Raw genomic sequence first — 16554 nt, 5'->3', positions numbered from 1 at the left:
CATTTTGAAAATGTTAAAGATAGGGCCAGAGGTGATATTATTCCCTTGAGGTTATCAGGCCATAGAAAAGTCCCTAGGTACAATGGTTCTAAGAAAGTTTCTGAGGATGATATATTTTTTGTTAGCAAATTTTCTCCTTTTTCAGGGACTTTGAAAGCCCTTGTACATAAATTTTGGCCCATCATCAAACAGGATAATGAGGTGGGGAGGTTCTTCACTGATAGGGTTGTATTTTCACATAGTAGATTTTTTAATCTAAAAGAGTTACTCATTGTGAAGGCCACCAATAGAGCTATTGATAATGGTAGTCCAGTGGGCACCTTTTGGTGCGAAAGATGCAAGATATGTGGTAAGGTCAAGAACATCTCAGGGAGCTTGATTAATGGGAAAAAGTTTAGGGCCTTAGGGTCTTATAATTGCAATAGCAGTGGTGTTGTTTCTGCCATCGGATGTAGTTGCCAGCCCATTAAATGATATATCGGACAAACCAGACGGATGGTTAAGAAAAAAATTATGGAACATTTAGGTGATGTTAGAAATGTGAGGCTCAACAATCCTGTAGCTCAGCATTCCCATTTTGTCCATAATGGAAGTACTAGTGATTTATTTTTTACTGTATTAAACAAGCCACATATAAAACAAGGTGTTGATCATGTATGTACCCTTTTAAGAATGGAGAGTAGATGCATTATTAAATATGGGACCTTATGGCCTGATGGTCTTAACATGGAATTGGATTTATATGTATAAAATTAATTGTAATATTAGTGTTATAGCATTAGTTGAAATTCATATAGTGTTTTCCAGTTATACATGTGCTTATTCTAAATGTTATTTGATTTATTAGTTTTCTGGTACACATTTGATGATTATATATGAGTTGTTATAGAGTTTCAGTGTTTAAGAACATAGGTTTTTCATATGTATGTATTATTATTTTATATAGCTAAATAAAATGTCAGCTAATAGTATGTTAGAGTTGATTATCTTATTCAGCTGTTAATGTCTTGATGTTTTTTTCATCACCACGATTCACCCATTGGTTAATTGTTTTATTGAATTGTATTTAATTTAGCACTATTCATGTGATGAATTATTCCCTGGAAGGCATTATGCCAAAGTACTAGGAAGCAGAGTAAAGTTTGGATAGTGACCATTTACTCCAGTTTTTGTGTGTGTTTTGTGGTACTGATATTGCCTGCTCCATGCCCTTGCCTTTTATGGTAGTAATCTGCACATACAAAATGGGAATCTGTACATTTTTGCAGTTTGAATTACGTTCGGTAGCTGAAGTATGATTATGTGTTTTGTAGGGTATTTTAGGGTGCAATTCCTACAGATGCTCTGTATACATAAACAGTGCTTCAGCAGCTTTTTTATTGTGTTACAGGAGCGTTGATACTAGTTACATTCTCAGTGTGATACGGACAGTGCTTCCATGCAAGTAGCTATGCAAGCAGCATATCCATGGACTGAAACATGTACATAGAAGTGCAAAACACTATCCACAGAGGGGCCACATGCCTCTTTATGTGAACCTTGTGTAAAGTGAAATAGTGATATGACAGACCACTGCATCTTGAAATAAGGCAGGACATATACAGGCTATACTTTGCATGTTAACACATCCCTTAAGAGGATAGTACTAAAAGGTACATAACGTTGTGCGGCCATGCAGTATTTTAAATGTGGTGTTGGCACCTGGTAGATAACTGAAAGAGGAAGAAGGGGATATATAGGAAAAAGTAGGAAGGAAGCATTACGTATCAGTGTGAAAGATGAAGAAGACAAGACAGCAGTGTTTGTGGGAATAGAACCACCTTTTTAGTTATATATATAGAAAAGGGAAGAGTTGGAAGGGTGAAAAGAAATGAAGGGTTGGAAAGGGGGTAGGACAGTGTGCAGAGTTATGCAGACACACATATCAGCACAAAAAACAGAGGGTGGATGTGCACACACTAAGATGAGGAAACATGGGATGGTCAGAAATGGAGGACAGACAAATGGTATTTAGGTAGTTTGGACAATGTACAGTTTATGGGGGTATCATATGAGGAAGTACACCAGACTATGCTTAAAGCAGGGTATAAATAGCAGCATATTGTCTGCAGTCCAGGAACTACTTAATTGGAAAAAAAAGTCCAGTGCACTTATTTTGTCGTTCAGGGCATTGTTGCCTAATCTTTACCTCCCATGCATGGAGGTAATCAGGATGGTTGTGTCATAAGCCAACATACTGTTGCCTGTATTGTTCCCCTGTCTTGGCTATGCCTACAGCCAAGTAATATCTCAACTGAACCAAACCAGGCATCACTTTTGTGGACTGGACCATTATAAGGGCCTAGTAACCACTGTCAAAATTGACTGTGAATGAGGTGGAGCATCATCCTGCCCTCCTTCATGTACAATGGAAGAGCTCTTGCAGAGCCAGCTGTTACTTAAAGGATGTTGTCAGAACATGGCAACAGGCTCCTAAAGAGTAAAATGGAGCTGTGAATCATGCATGCAATATGATTTATAAACAGTGGGAAGTATAGTATATGAACATTGAATGCACTGGCAACAAGGAAGCCAATGATATCAGGATAACCTATCCCTTTACATCTTTCACTTCTTTTGGAGATTGTATGTTCTGTCCATACAATATGGTGGGTTATGGTGCTGGCTTCAGCACTATTATGTCTACACCTAGTATCTCTCCTAATGTAGTGGTATATAGCTGTTCAATTATGTTTTCCTATATGTTTCCCAGTGTGGTTACCAGGGATGACAGCCTTTCTGTAAATGTCACTGGAGGTAATAACAAATTGAATGTGCCCTGGAACCAGTGTGTTTTGGGTACATCACCCATATGTGTTCCTTTCTGTTCCTCTGTCTATAGCATGACATATCCTCATATCTAATGCTTCACCTATAGTATGGTATACCTACATATCCTAGTATTTATAGCTGCCGCTCTGGCAGTCCCAGCATAAATAGTTCATAGTCATGTCTCATTTGTTCACAGGTGCATGAATGTCCAGAGGTTAAGGTGGATGGCAGAGACGGGACAGTTTCAGTCATGCTGAAAATTATGCTCTGCTACAGGCACTTTTCCATGGTCATTCTTATCATACATACCACAGTAGTATCACAGGTAATTATGCTCACTCTGGTGTGTCATTTGTTTATTCACAGGCCAAACCATTGTTATAGTGCCCCCTGTAGAGGCTGGGGAAGAGCAGCAGGCTGATGTTATTTCCCAGGCAGAGGTTGACTGCAGTGGTGAAGCAAAAATACCTGTGTCAAAGTCTGAAGACAGCGAGATATTGTCTCTATTCATCCTGTGTGGATATCTACACAAAGTACAAGGTGAAGGTGTGACCTCATCCATAAATGAATCAGAAACCAAAGAGTCTGACCGCTTACAATCCCCAGTGGGTGTGCTCCCCAACTCCAGCAATGCCCCCTGTGCAGTTGCAGTAGCAGATGAATAAACTGCATATAATGTGTATGTAATCACTAGTGAGTATCCTCACAGGTGTGCCCTATACTATCACATGCCATAGGTGCCCCTTAACATACAGGCAGTACTTGGGATGAATTAGCAGTCCAGGGACAGTTTGCCCCTACCCAGTTTGCCATGGTGCTGATTGCTGTGTTTTGTAGTATTTATGAGAATGTAACTAGCACGGCCAGTTGCTCTGTGAGAACATGGCGTCTAAGGACACTGTATTAATTAGTGTTATGAAGTCTGTGATGGCACATACCACTTCCACATCTACTTTCATGTAGATGATTGGCAGTGTTGTCTGAAGTTGTAGTTGGGTACATAAATCAGGAGTGACTGTGCATAGGGGGCATCACAAGGTACTCAGATGTCACCTATATCAGGCAGTGTAAGACAGTCTTTCACTCATTGTCATAGTCTGCATTGTCCAAATACCTCACCAGTGTACCTAACTAAAGGCTATTACCAAATTCAACTAGCTCCAGAAGCTAAGGGAGAAAGGGATTTTCACCACCAGATGTGGTCTTACATTACAGTGTTCTGTCTTTTGATCTCCATGTAGCACCTGAAACATTCCAGAGACTGATGGACAAAATTCATAGACTCTGTACACAGTGTGCAGCAGCTTAACTGAATGATGTGAAGATATTTTCTGAGGACTGGGAAAGTCATCTTTATAAGGTTCAAGATATTTTGGATTCTCTACAGTGAGATGGAGTGACTACTATCCCAGCTAATTGCAAATTGTGCATGATAGAAGCTCTCTGCTTAGGCTTTGTAATTGGACAAAGGATTGTAAAATGATAAGAAAAAAGATTGAAGCAGTGCAAAACTGGCCCATGTCTACCACTAAGAAGCAAGTCATGACTTTCTTAGACCTGGCAACCTGTTACTGGAAATTGATTCTGCATTTTATGGAGACTGTATACCCTTTGATTGATTTGGCCAAGGGTAATGCCCCTTAAGAATTAAGTGGATGGAGAAATAAGAATAAGCCTTCTGTCCAGTAACGGCCATGTTGCATTTGAAACCTATACTGATAGCACCTGCCTTCTCCCAACAGTTCCTAGTACATGCTGATTCCTCTAAAGTAGGCAGAAATGCAGTATTGTCTCAGACAGCACGGAGGTGGTAGCACCCCATGTGTTTATAGTTATACTTAGGAAGGGTGGAGGGGTAGCCCCCCAATGCGAGATGTCAGGGGGTATGAACGTCTTTACTAGTATTCAGTTTCTGAAAGTTGATAATGCATTTGAGGAAGCACTTCAGCAGTCCATATGTAGTTTAGGTTATTATTGGCATAAATAAATGAATGAAGTAGTGCTTTTATACCTTGGACTATATGAATTAAGTATTCAAAGGTCAAGAGAGGTGCTGAGTTATTAACTGTTCTCTACATGATGTTGAGTTAGGTCATGCAGTTGGTGTAGCAGCTAAATTAGAAATGTGTACTGACTGAGTTCAACTTCTACCTCTGGGTAAGCTTCACTCATACACTGGGGTTGTTGAGGGATGTGGTGTATGAATAGGTACTCTTCCAGACTTGATTAAAAACAGGTCAGTACTTGTCATAATGCTAATTTAAGTACCTACTCACAATGGTGGTTACTGTCATTGAGGAGATCATTAAGGTACTGAATGAGGCATTCCATGCTGTGTTAGAATGAAGGTCTCCAGATCTGACAGATAGGTATAGACAGGCTAGACAGGTAGCAGCTGTGGTAGTCACTGAAGCAAAAATCTGGTGATGCGGGTGTTCAACATGGTGGTAGAGAATGACTTTTAGATGGTCTCAAAGAGGTTTCAACAACCCTTTTTTCACTGGGAAGGTATAAAATTGCCCAGTCTGTGCTGACCAAGGATAAATAAATGGTGACAGTGACACAAAATACTGTCCAAAGGTAGAGTAAACATTTTGAGAAACTTGTGAATTCACTGGAAATGCCCTGTTTTGAAAAAGCAGTGCCAGAAGTGACTAATGGGATGAGGTTATTTCTGTGGTTGAGTTCACTATAGCAATTAAACACGTGACACGGGAATGCTGTAGGGATGGATGACCTAGACAAAAATGTTGAAGGTGCTTTATATGTTGGGGCATCATTGTTAACATACCTTTTCAGTGTTGCTTGGAAGATGGCAACAGTGCCTTTGGGTTGGCAAATTAGGTAATGGCTTGCACTCTTTTTTAGATAGGGGCCAGGATTGTGCTTTTAGTTACAGAGGTCTCCCGCTCCTCAGTCTTCCTAGGAAGGCTGATGCCAAGGTGCAGGAAAGGAGACTCCACCCAACAGCTGAGGATTAAATTCAGAAGGACCACTGTGGAATCTATTCAAGCAGTGGAATATTGAATAAACCTCTTGTCATTTTGTGGATATTGGACAGATTATAGAAATTCACCAGTATGGTTTGCATGTGTTTTGAAAACCAAGAGAAAGCACATGATTTTGCACCCTAAAAATATTTTGAAAGGTACCACAAGAGTCCATGATCCAAGGGTTGCTGTTAATTGCCATTTCTTCCCATTATTTGCATAGCAATAATTGTGCACACATTTCCGGTATTATGGTGAAGACTTTTGAAGTGGGATTAGGACTCAGTCTATATCTACAAAGTTTATGCTGTATCTGGACATGGAATGCCAGCTCTATGCTAGCATAACATTTCAAGTGGAAGAATAAGACAGTTGAACAGCCAAAAATGGACCTGCATCCAATCTGGTAATTGTTTATGCAAGGCCCAGGCCTTCCCAACAATGACCTTGTCACACAATCTTTTAACCACCAGGTACACCCATAAAAAATGTTAATATTGTGTCGGATAATGCCCACAATGCCAACAACTGTCCTGTTACCTTAAACCCTTGGCTCTTAGTTGCATTGGGATGGGCCTTCACTGCCTCTTTTGCAATATCTTTTGTACTCAGGCTTGACCTAATCTGTCCACTGTTAGTTTAGCTGCATTTTTCACCTGAACAAGACTATTCTTTTCACCTTTTTCTCCATATGAGATTGAACATAACAGAATGTTCTAGTATAAGTGCAATAGCTTTATGTTAATTTGAACTACCTTTCTTGTTTCTGTATAAAACAGCAGGCAGTGTCTTGTATGACATCATTTTGAAAGTCTGATTGTACAATAAAACTGTGCAGCAGTCAGAAATAATTCTCCGATAAAAGTTAAATGAAGGTTGCTATGAAAGTACAGCAAAATTATTCTTTTGAGTTAAAAATTGTTTTAGAAAGATATATGCAACTCTTTTTATTTTGCTGTTTCCAAATTTAGGAACATGAAGGATTCTGCTGTATATTTGAACAAGTCAAGCAATGCCATGAAGTTAATACATTGTCTCCTGAGGAAAGCCCACATGACTTGATATTACCAGTATCAAATTAATAAAGTGATTGCTCAGTAGATGACAAGGTCACTACTTTGTGGTATCTTTTGTTGTAACCAAAAAGTATTATTATGCATTATTTGCCAAAATTACTTAGATTGTTAAATGGATACAGAATGCTCTATGACTGCTCAGTGATTCAATTCACCAAGGGAGGCAGGGGTGTACAGTTTCCATGTTTCTCTTCCATCAATGCCTTACACTGTCTGATGCAGTAGATAAGCCTAGCATCACATTCTCCTTAAAAAAAACAGAAATAACTGGTTCATAACTAGATTTTAATCTGTCTCTTCCTTAATGTTCTAGACAAGGAATGTCCTGGGCCAATAAGAGCAGCTGCTGTTAGCAGTTAACCTCAAGCATCACCAGGTACTGGAGCAATTCCTTATCTATCTCAACACCCACCATGTTTTTTTGTTATCTGTGAAAGTGACAGTTTTTCTCCAGGTACTGTCTCCTCCTTCTTGTTCCCATCTGACCAGTTACCTCAAGTTCTGTATGACTGCATGACTTAGCTGCGTTTCCCAGTTCTGGCCCTTTAATTCTCATTGTTCATTCAGCCAGAAGCCTCATGCCTGTGGAGACCAAGGTGTATAGTCAATATTGCTAGACAGCTTTAAGCTGACACTTATTGTCTCCCTGGTTGCTGAGGAAATGGTTGTCATCTGTGGTTATTTATTTTCCTAAGAAGCTCCTAGAAGTCTGAAGTATTGCCTGGTAGTGACCATTAATACAGACTAGAAATTTATGCCACATATTCACAATGAGACAAAGAGAGACTCTTTGTCTTCCTCCTCATTTTCTTGATTGATCCCTTTTTTAGTGATGGAAACTAGATATCTGGGCGTTTTGTGTGCTGGTCTGTCATTCTTCTCAAATCCAGCAGTCTTACATAAACAGCATACATTTGTTTTCCTTTCCCAAGGAAAAGAAAGTGTTTTCGTTCAGCAGTACCTGCAGAACCTTTTGCATCTGTGGTTCATCTATCTCATCCATTGTTGTCCTGGTGGTGTGCAGGAGCCATAATTCTCTGAAATTTGTATGCTGCTTAAGGCTATCAAGGTTATCAGTCCTCAGCAAATATTCAGTGAAGTTATTCAGCTTAGCCATCTCTCTTTGAAGCCTGCTCTCCCTCCCAGAACAGATTAAACAGCTCTACATCAACAATAAAAACCCTGTATGCTATGGTTTTCAGTGTTATCATTTTAAATAACTGTATTAGGCTGCTCACACACCATCAACCTGACATTCAGTTCTACATCTTCCCTCTGTTCTCTTTCCACTCTGTCTAAACTTATATCCCCTAGAATTTACTTTTCTTTTTTCTTTTTCCTAATTTGATATAGCCCTGTACTTACCAATTTCTTTCCATTTGCTCTAATTGTTTCTGCTGTTCCTTGATGCATCTGGTCTGCCCTGTATCATTTCCTCTTCTCCGCATAGTGGTTTATACTTTTCATTTTCATTCCCATAATGCCTTGTGGCATTTAAAAATTCCTTCTGGTGTTCTGCAACATCTTTTGAATCTGTGGTTCATCTAGCTCATCTGTTGTTGTCCTGATGGTGTACAGGAGCCATAATTCTCTGATATTTGTATGTTGTTTAAGGCTATCAAGGTACATCATTGTAGTTTCTTTTTGTTTTATTTATTTTTGTCATGCTCTGCAGTGGTGTATTTATTAGTGTTTAGATGGCTCTTGATTAATGTAATCCTTGCAGTGCTGGTTCTTTCATGCTTGACTTGTCTGTTAATATACAGTCGTATTTCCTGCTACTGCTGAGCTTTTTGTGTTTTAGTTGCTGTTAAATGCTGCATAACATATTATACTTTGTCTGACTATAAATGTAACTCCAGCTATTTAATACGATGTATAGCTGTTATAAGGTTCGTCAATAACCCTTTGGCTTAGCCAAGCTGTATTTCCTGCTCCTATTAGAGTCCTAGTTGATTCTGCATGCCCATTGTATGAAATATGTTGGAGTAGTGTTTTACTGTCAGTATATAGTATCTGCTTTTACATGTATTTCTCTTGTTTGTTTATAGCCTAGCTGTCTGTATGTTTCCTTATCTTGCCATGTTTCTACTGTGTTTTTAGTGTTGTCATTCCTATGTATTTCTAAATGTGTACTAATGTTTTTCTTATTATTTTTGCTGTCATATAATAGCATTCCATTTGCTGCTGTGTCTGCTTCTGCTTACACTGCTGTGCCACACTTTTTCTCTGTTTTAACATTGAATGCATTTCTGTGTCCTTATGTATTGTGTTCATAATATCTATATACTCAGCTCTTTGCTTTCTATTTGTGTTTTAATCTTTGTTTTAACTTGGCTATCACTTCTTCATACTGTAGTTTACACCATTTACCTTTTTATAATATTAGGAGTCTTTGTCACTATCTCTAAGGTACAAGTATGTCTACTACTTAGACCCCTTGATCCTATTCTCTTTTTCTATTCCCTCCCTGTTATACTGGTAGCTTCTCATATGTGTTTTCTATTCTATATCCAACATTCTTTCTATTGTTTAAACCTTTTATTCTTTTTCCCTAGGTTATCAGTCCTCAGCAAATATTCAGCTCAGTCATTCAGTTTAGCCATCTCTCTTCAAAGCCTGGTCTCCCTTCCCGAACAGATTAAACAGCTCTATATTTCAACCATAAATACCTTGTATGCTCTGGTTTTCAATGTTATCATTTTAAATAACTGTTTGTATTAGGTTGCTCACATACCACCAACCTGACTTTCAGCTCTACATCTTCCCTCTATTCTCTTTCCACTCAGTCTAAACTTATATCCCCAAGAATTTACTTTTCTTTTTTCTTTTTCCTACTTTGATATAGCCCTGTACTTGACAGTTTTTCCCAGTTGCTCTGATTGTTTCTGCTGTTCTTTGCTACATCAGGTCTGCCCACTCCATTTGCCCTCGCTACTCTTGGGCTCAGTCCACTCCCCTACCCTACCTCCAATTCCCACTCACCCCCTCTATCTCTACATTTATAGTCCCTGTCTCCTCCCTCATGATACTCCCCTTCCTTCTATAAACAATTATTAATAACACTTACCCTCCCACTAAACACTCACGCCTGCATTTTAATCCTACTTCCACCCCTCCACTACAGCCAACTTCTCTTACTACACCTCTCACTACACTCCTGTTTTGCTCATCTTTCTGTTCCTTCATTTCTAGCTACTTCATTCTGTTTCACATATCTATTATCACCCACACAACATGTATTCAGCATTACCTTATATTTACCGCCACAGCTCACTTACACTTCTACTTCTCATACTAACAACCTCTACTTCTCTATATCTTATCTCCACTACTCCCTACACAGGCTCCCCTACTCTATCCACACTTAATCCACCTTCCTCGCAATGCTACTCTCTTATACCTCCAAGCATCTATGGCATTAACCATCACCTATGTCGAAATCACCATATACTCCAAAATAAACACATACCTACCTCACTACTATAAGGCAAAGACTGAAAGATGAAGAAGACAGTCATGGTTAATAAATAGCATGAAACATGACCTCTTTGGTCCACTTGAATCACTTTTCAACCGTAGACTACAGTCAGGTTTTGTGCCTAAGGAATGGAAGATGGCTACAGTCATTCCCCCTGCATAAAGGAGGTCCAACTACTGATCTATGTAACTACAAGGCCATGCGTCTGACCAACCTCATATGTAAGACCATGGAAAGAATCATCATGGACATGATAAATGAGGACATAAGGGAAGGCTATGCCTATTAAATATGGTGGACTTTTTCGAGAGGTACACCAAGACATTAGATGTAGGCAAGACTGTGAACACAGCTTATCTTCAACTGGCTAAGGCTTTTGATATAATAACCCACTCAGGCATCATAGACAAGCTCACTAATTTAGGTATAAACCCTTATATCACTCACTGGATAGCTAACTGTCTCACTGATAGGACCCAGGAGGTCAAAATAAGTGAGGCCACGTCTACCAAGAAGCCAGTTACTAGTGGAGTCCCACAGGGCATTGTGCTGGGCTTGCTCCTTTTTGGCATCTAGTTCTCTGAAATGGAAGCAAATACTGAAGGTTTATGACTAAGTTTGTAGATGATTCCAAGCTGGGGGTTATCATTGACTCCCTGCATACACAAGCATGCTTCATAAAGGCCTATTTCTGACTAACAAATAGTGCCAAAGCCATGGTCTTAAATGCAATGCTAATAAATGCCTAATTGTATCCTTTGGGAAGTCAATGTCCCCAGCTGGTTACCATGTTGATAATACATGCTAAGAGTCGACCCACTGGTCAGGGATCTGGGTATGCATGTAGGTTGTAGCCTTACCTTTGACTACCACATTGCCAAAGTGGAGAGGAAATCCTTTTATGTTGCCCAGCTTATAAGCAAGGGTATGGCATCTAGGTCTAAAGAGGTCATTATCCCACTATGCTCCACCTTTATCAGACCAATTATAGAGTACAATGCTCCCATCGGTATTTACCTGACCAGCATATGCAGCAACTAGAATGACCTCAGAGGTTCCATACAAAAAGAATACAAGGCATAACAAACTTGGCTTATGCAGAGTGCCTTAAAGCCCTTTCCTTCTACTCGGTCTCCTGTAGATTGCTGAGGGTGATCTATGCCTGGTTTGCAAGGCATCTACAGACCCCATACTTATGAATCTCCTGCATATTCATAAGTCAAACAGTACCAGAAATACAAGGTCTAAGGACCTGAGTTTTGTCTGTGACTTAAACAGATCATGCTGGAGAGACAGATATGTGTCCCAGAGACTGCTCCTCCTATGGAACAGGCTTCCCATCTATGTGAAGCTGAGTTTGTCTATTACCCAATTTAAGTATAGCCTAGACCAGTGGATGAGAAATAGGAACTTTATACCTGGCCTGGCATCCATGTCCCTTGTAGAAAGAGGTAGCTTATAAATGCCTGACCCTCAATGTTCTACTTGGATACAGGACTTCATTACTCTTTTGGGAAAAGATGGCTAGGCTTAGAAAGACCCCCCCCCAGGTTGTTAGCCTAGTACCAATCTATGAATCTATAAATCTATGAATCATGCTCCATTGGGATGCTAGCAATGATCTGGTCACCACTCCAGAGCATGTCAAAGACAGGTGAAAGGAATATTTCTTAGCAGTTTCAGAATGAAGAAAATGACACAGATGCTGTAATGTGCCATGCACAGCCTGAAATGACAAAAGAAGAAGAAGAAGAACATAGAATAGCACTAAGGAAAACAGAGTCAGGGAAAGCAGTAGGCTCAGAAGAAGTCACAGCAGATGTGATTAAGGTGCTGGGTAAGTTAGAGTGGAAAGACATATCTCAGATAACTGGAATATAAGCATTCTAGTATCAGTGTACAAGAACAAAGGAGACATTCAGAAATATGCACAGCACAGAGGTATCAAACTCCTGTTGATTGATAAACAAATATACAAAGAAGTTGCAAGTAAGACGGGAGATAAACAGTTCTGATTCAGATCAGAATGCAGCACAGCCCACCCAATATTTGTAGTGATACAGATAGTGGAGAAGAAGCTGCAGATGAGGAAGGAGTGCAACCAGGCATTCCTAGACTTGGAGAAGTATGATAAGGTCCTGAAAAGGGTGATTTGTGAAGTTCTGCAATAAAGTCTTCAAAACACTCATAGGATTATTCCTGACAGTATACAAAGGCTAATGACATAAGTACAAGCAGAATTTGGACTCAAAGGTAGTTTCTCAGAAGGAGTGGGTGTGCATTAGGATTCTAGAGTAGGCTCTTCTTCTACCTTTGCAGACTGTACATGGGGCAGTACAGCATCCATGTGGTTTTCTTCATTCAGAAACTGCTAGGAAGTATTTCTTCTTTGAGACAACTGCAGTTCATCTACTGGGACATCGGATGAAACTGAGTACAGAATAGAGTGTCAGAAAAGCTTGGAGAGTGGTACTGACCTGAGACAAGTGTTGACAGTTGATGCAACACCCTGATCCTATGTAGAAAATGGGGAAAAGGAGAGGGGGTACTAATGATGATGATGTATCACATATGCTGTGCTTTCACATTTGGTTTACTGGACTTGGAGAAAAGAGAAAAGGTAAATTTTATTTTTGTTTCCATCTTGCCTCTTTTCTCCAAGTTTGCCCCACATGTGTAGAGGGGTTTCCCCTATGAAAAATAATTTATTTTCTTTATATTTTTTTAGCGAGGAATTGTATGAAGCTGCGCAGCACGCCATGCCACTTTGCTTAGATCAGCTTAAATAGAGCTTTAATGATTAAATGTGTTTATACTATTGTTAGATGCGTATAAAATAAACACCTCTGCCATGTTTCAAACCCAAGCCATCACATCTGCAGCACACTGCATTAACCTGTCACACCACATAGATCTTAATTAAAACAGGTGTTTTCATCAAAACATAGTGATTGCCACTTACAGTCATTACGCATGTCTCTGCAGAGCTGCACACCGTGCTGCACTGCGCAAAGTGGAATAAAAACTAATTGGAAAAATGGGAGTGTACCTTGGATTCTGGTGCAATAATACACCACTAGACAGCCAAAGACATAATAATGGATGTAAGTGAGGCCTGTGATAACAGGTAAATGTACCCTTTTATCAGCAGCATGTGGAAAGACATCTGCTAAGGCATCAATGGCAAAGTACATGTTCAACTGGGACCCTGGTGCAGAAATACAGACATAGAAAGCCATGCACATACTGATGGACGCAGACAATGTGTGTCACAGCCTGTATGTCTGCACATATACCTTACAAATACACAAAGTGACTCAGTAGCTCAGTACATTAAATGAATTGCATGCAGTACATTTTGCCACACACAGTCCTAAGTTCAAATCCAATCTTGTGTTGCAGTTCAATTACATTATTGTGAAGACAGCAATTAATGACATGCAATCTTTATCTGCCCAGATTACTGCTAATTAATGAACTGCTATCCAAGTTAGCAAGTCAAAGGCCTGCAGGTAGGGATACACTGCACATATCCATATAGCCTAACTAAATGTCGCCTACTACTCTGTTATTGGCACTGTTGCATAACAGACGTACCTTAATCACATGCCTCAATTGGACTGTAAAGGGTACTCTTGCCTTGGCTCTGCCATAATGACAGGGCTGTCACAGCTGCCACAGTTACTCGTACAGCTTTTTGTCCTCCAAAGTGTTCACACTCCCCTCTATGTATTCGAGGCTGTAGCAGCAGCTGACATCTGTAGCATACACAGCTGTATGCAAAGGTAGCTGCTACAGACCTACCATACCACCCACCCCCTAGAACAAGGGACCCAGACACAGCCATACTTAATGTCTGGGACAAAGGTCCAGAGATAGGGACATGTTTTACTGCTTGCTTCTACAAAGATAGTAAGTTGATAGAATAACAGCTACTGCTTTAGCATGCATATTCTGATGGGTATGAAGTCTAAAACTCAAATGTGTAACTTTCATTACTAACCTCAGTGCGCAATGTTTGCAAGTGAACTGCCAGATGACCACAATGTCATGGGAAACTGACCACACATATGAGACGAAAATGCTGCATAAATCTCAAAGTTGACAGTTATGGTACCTACATTCTGTGATGTAGCCTCCACATCTCATTAATGTCCATCTTAACAACTAAGAAAGGGTCTCAGGTCTACATGATGGCCTTATATACTGCACTGTGGTGGCATGTCATTGGCTAATGATAGTGCAATTCAACTGTTTTGGCTGAAATTAGCATATTAGAGCCACATATTGATGCAAAAGCAATTATCTGGTAATGAGCAGTACGTAAAAAAGACAAACAGCTGGTTTGGGGGAACAAGTCTGTAGGAGACTTAACTCACACAGAGAGTGTATGTTCAAAAGATTATTGGAAGCAAAGTTCAACAAAAGAGTACTGCACTCCACCAGGTATGTAATTGATTTCTCTATATAACAGGATGCAGATGGAAGGATGGAGGTATGGGGACTAGGAATCACAGCAGTAAGCCTGTCTTAGATCTATGGTAATGACATGTCATTGATACTCTGCTGTCCTACACCTACAGGCATGCATCTCAAATGTCCCTGAGTTTCACTCGCATCTTAGCTCTGTCCCCCTTATTCCCTCCTACAACAGTTGGCTTTTGTAGGAAAGCTAGTGAATTACATGGAATATATAGTAACAATAAGTAAGGTTGTACACTTCTGTAACGTCAAGCAATGTACTGTAATTCACATCCTCTCATTCTGTCATTGTCTTCCATAAATATTTCTAACATTTTAAAAGTGTCCCTGAATGTTCCTGATGTACTCTAGCTAAGTTTCTGATTCTGTTGACATCTGACCCTGTTTGAGTGCTATGCCTAACATACCTGTCAACCTCTTACAGCAAGAAATCTGGGCAAAGCCATATTTAATGGAGGGGCAAAGACCCAAAATTAGGGACACTGTTTAAATACTGCAAATACAAAATAAGAAAGCGAATAGAATGACAGATATTGCAGTAGAATAACTGTGTTCTGAAGGGTATGGTATCTGAAACTCAGATGCCTGTCTTTATTTTCTGACATCAACCATCAATGATTGGCCAACCATTTGTCAGAAATGCACAATTTTGTGTGAAAATGACCAAAACTATGAGGCAAACATCTTAACATTCTGCAAACATCTGTATAGTTGAGAGGTATGATGCCTACAGGGAACATATACTACAGCAGATTTGCATTGTTATCTGTCATTGTGGCACACTGGATTTGCTGGATTTTCCCCATATAGTCGTTGTAATAGCACACTGCTATTTGTCTGGCAGTGGCCATATGACATATTAGTGAGAGGTTGCCCATAGGGGACACACCACAGTAAACTGCATTGCTGGGTGTAGGAACATACAGCAGAATCTGTCAAGGCACACTGGGTCATACCCCAGTATTGCTACTATCTTGGTTGGATCCACACATGTAGTGTGTTGCCAGACTGTGGGATATGATGTGTGAGTGAGCAGTGGGCAGTGCAGGTCATTATGGGCATGCTGAATTTGTACATAGTGGAGGTCCACGTATCTGGTCCTGTAACGTGTTCCCCTTTTGTTGCCTTTCAGGAACCATGTATCTCAGATGACATGCTCACTTTTCAGAAGCAGAGAATGCAGTAATAATGGATGCACTAAGGCAGCATCATCAGATTTTGTTGTCCAGGGGGAGGCATAATCATGAACAATGGGCAGTATTGTGGGCAGACCTTGTGCGGGATGTCAATCAGATTGGCCAGCAGGACAGGATTTATGAGCAGGTCCGACACCAAGCCAAATACAATGAATGCTGCAGGATGAAGGGCAGCTGATGTTGCCAGGGATTGTGCCACCACTGATGGAGAGCCTGCAGTGGAACAACCACTTTCAGCCACAGAGGAATTCCTGATGTACCTAGGAACACACGACAGCTCCCAGGATTTCATCACACCATACATCATGGAGATGTGTGCCACAGTGTTCACAGCAGAGCAGCATCCAGGTAAGCTTACTGTGTTCACCAGTTTAATACTATACCAGTAATTGTGGCAGGCTGTACATACCTGTACATGGGTGTTAGGTCTATCTGCATTGTTGGGTTGGGGTTTAAGCTCAGTTGTGCACATATACTCTGAATCTCAGCAATACACCCAGTAACAGTGGCTACTATAC

Source organism: Protopterus annectens, chromosome 10.part0 (genome assembly GCF_019279795.1).
Source record: "Protopterus annectens isolate FY-2018-M chromosome 10.part0, PAN1.0, whole genome shotgun sequence".
NCBI lineage: Eukaryota > Metazoa > Chordata > Ceratodontiformes > Protopteridae > Protopterus > Protopterus annectens.
Note: the sequence above shows the minus strand (reverse complement) of the source record.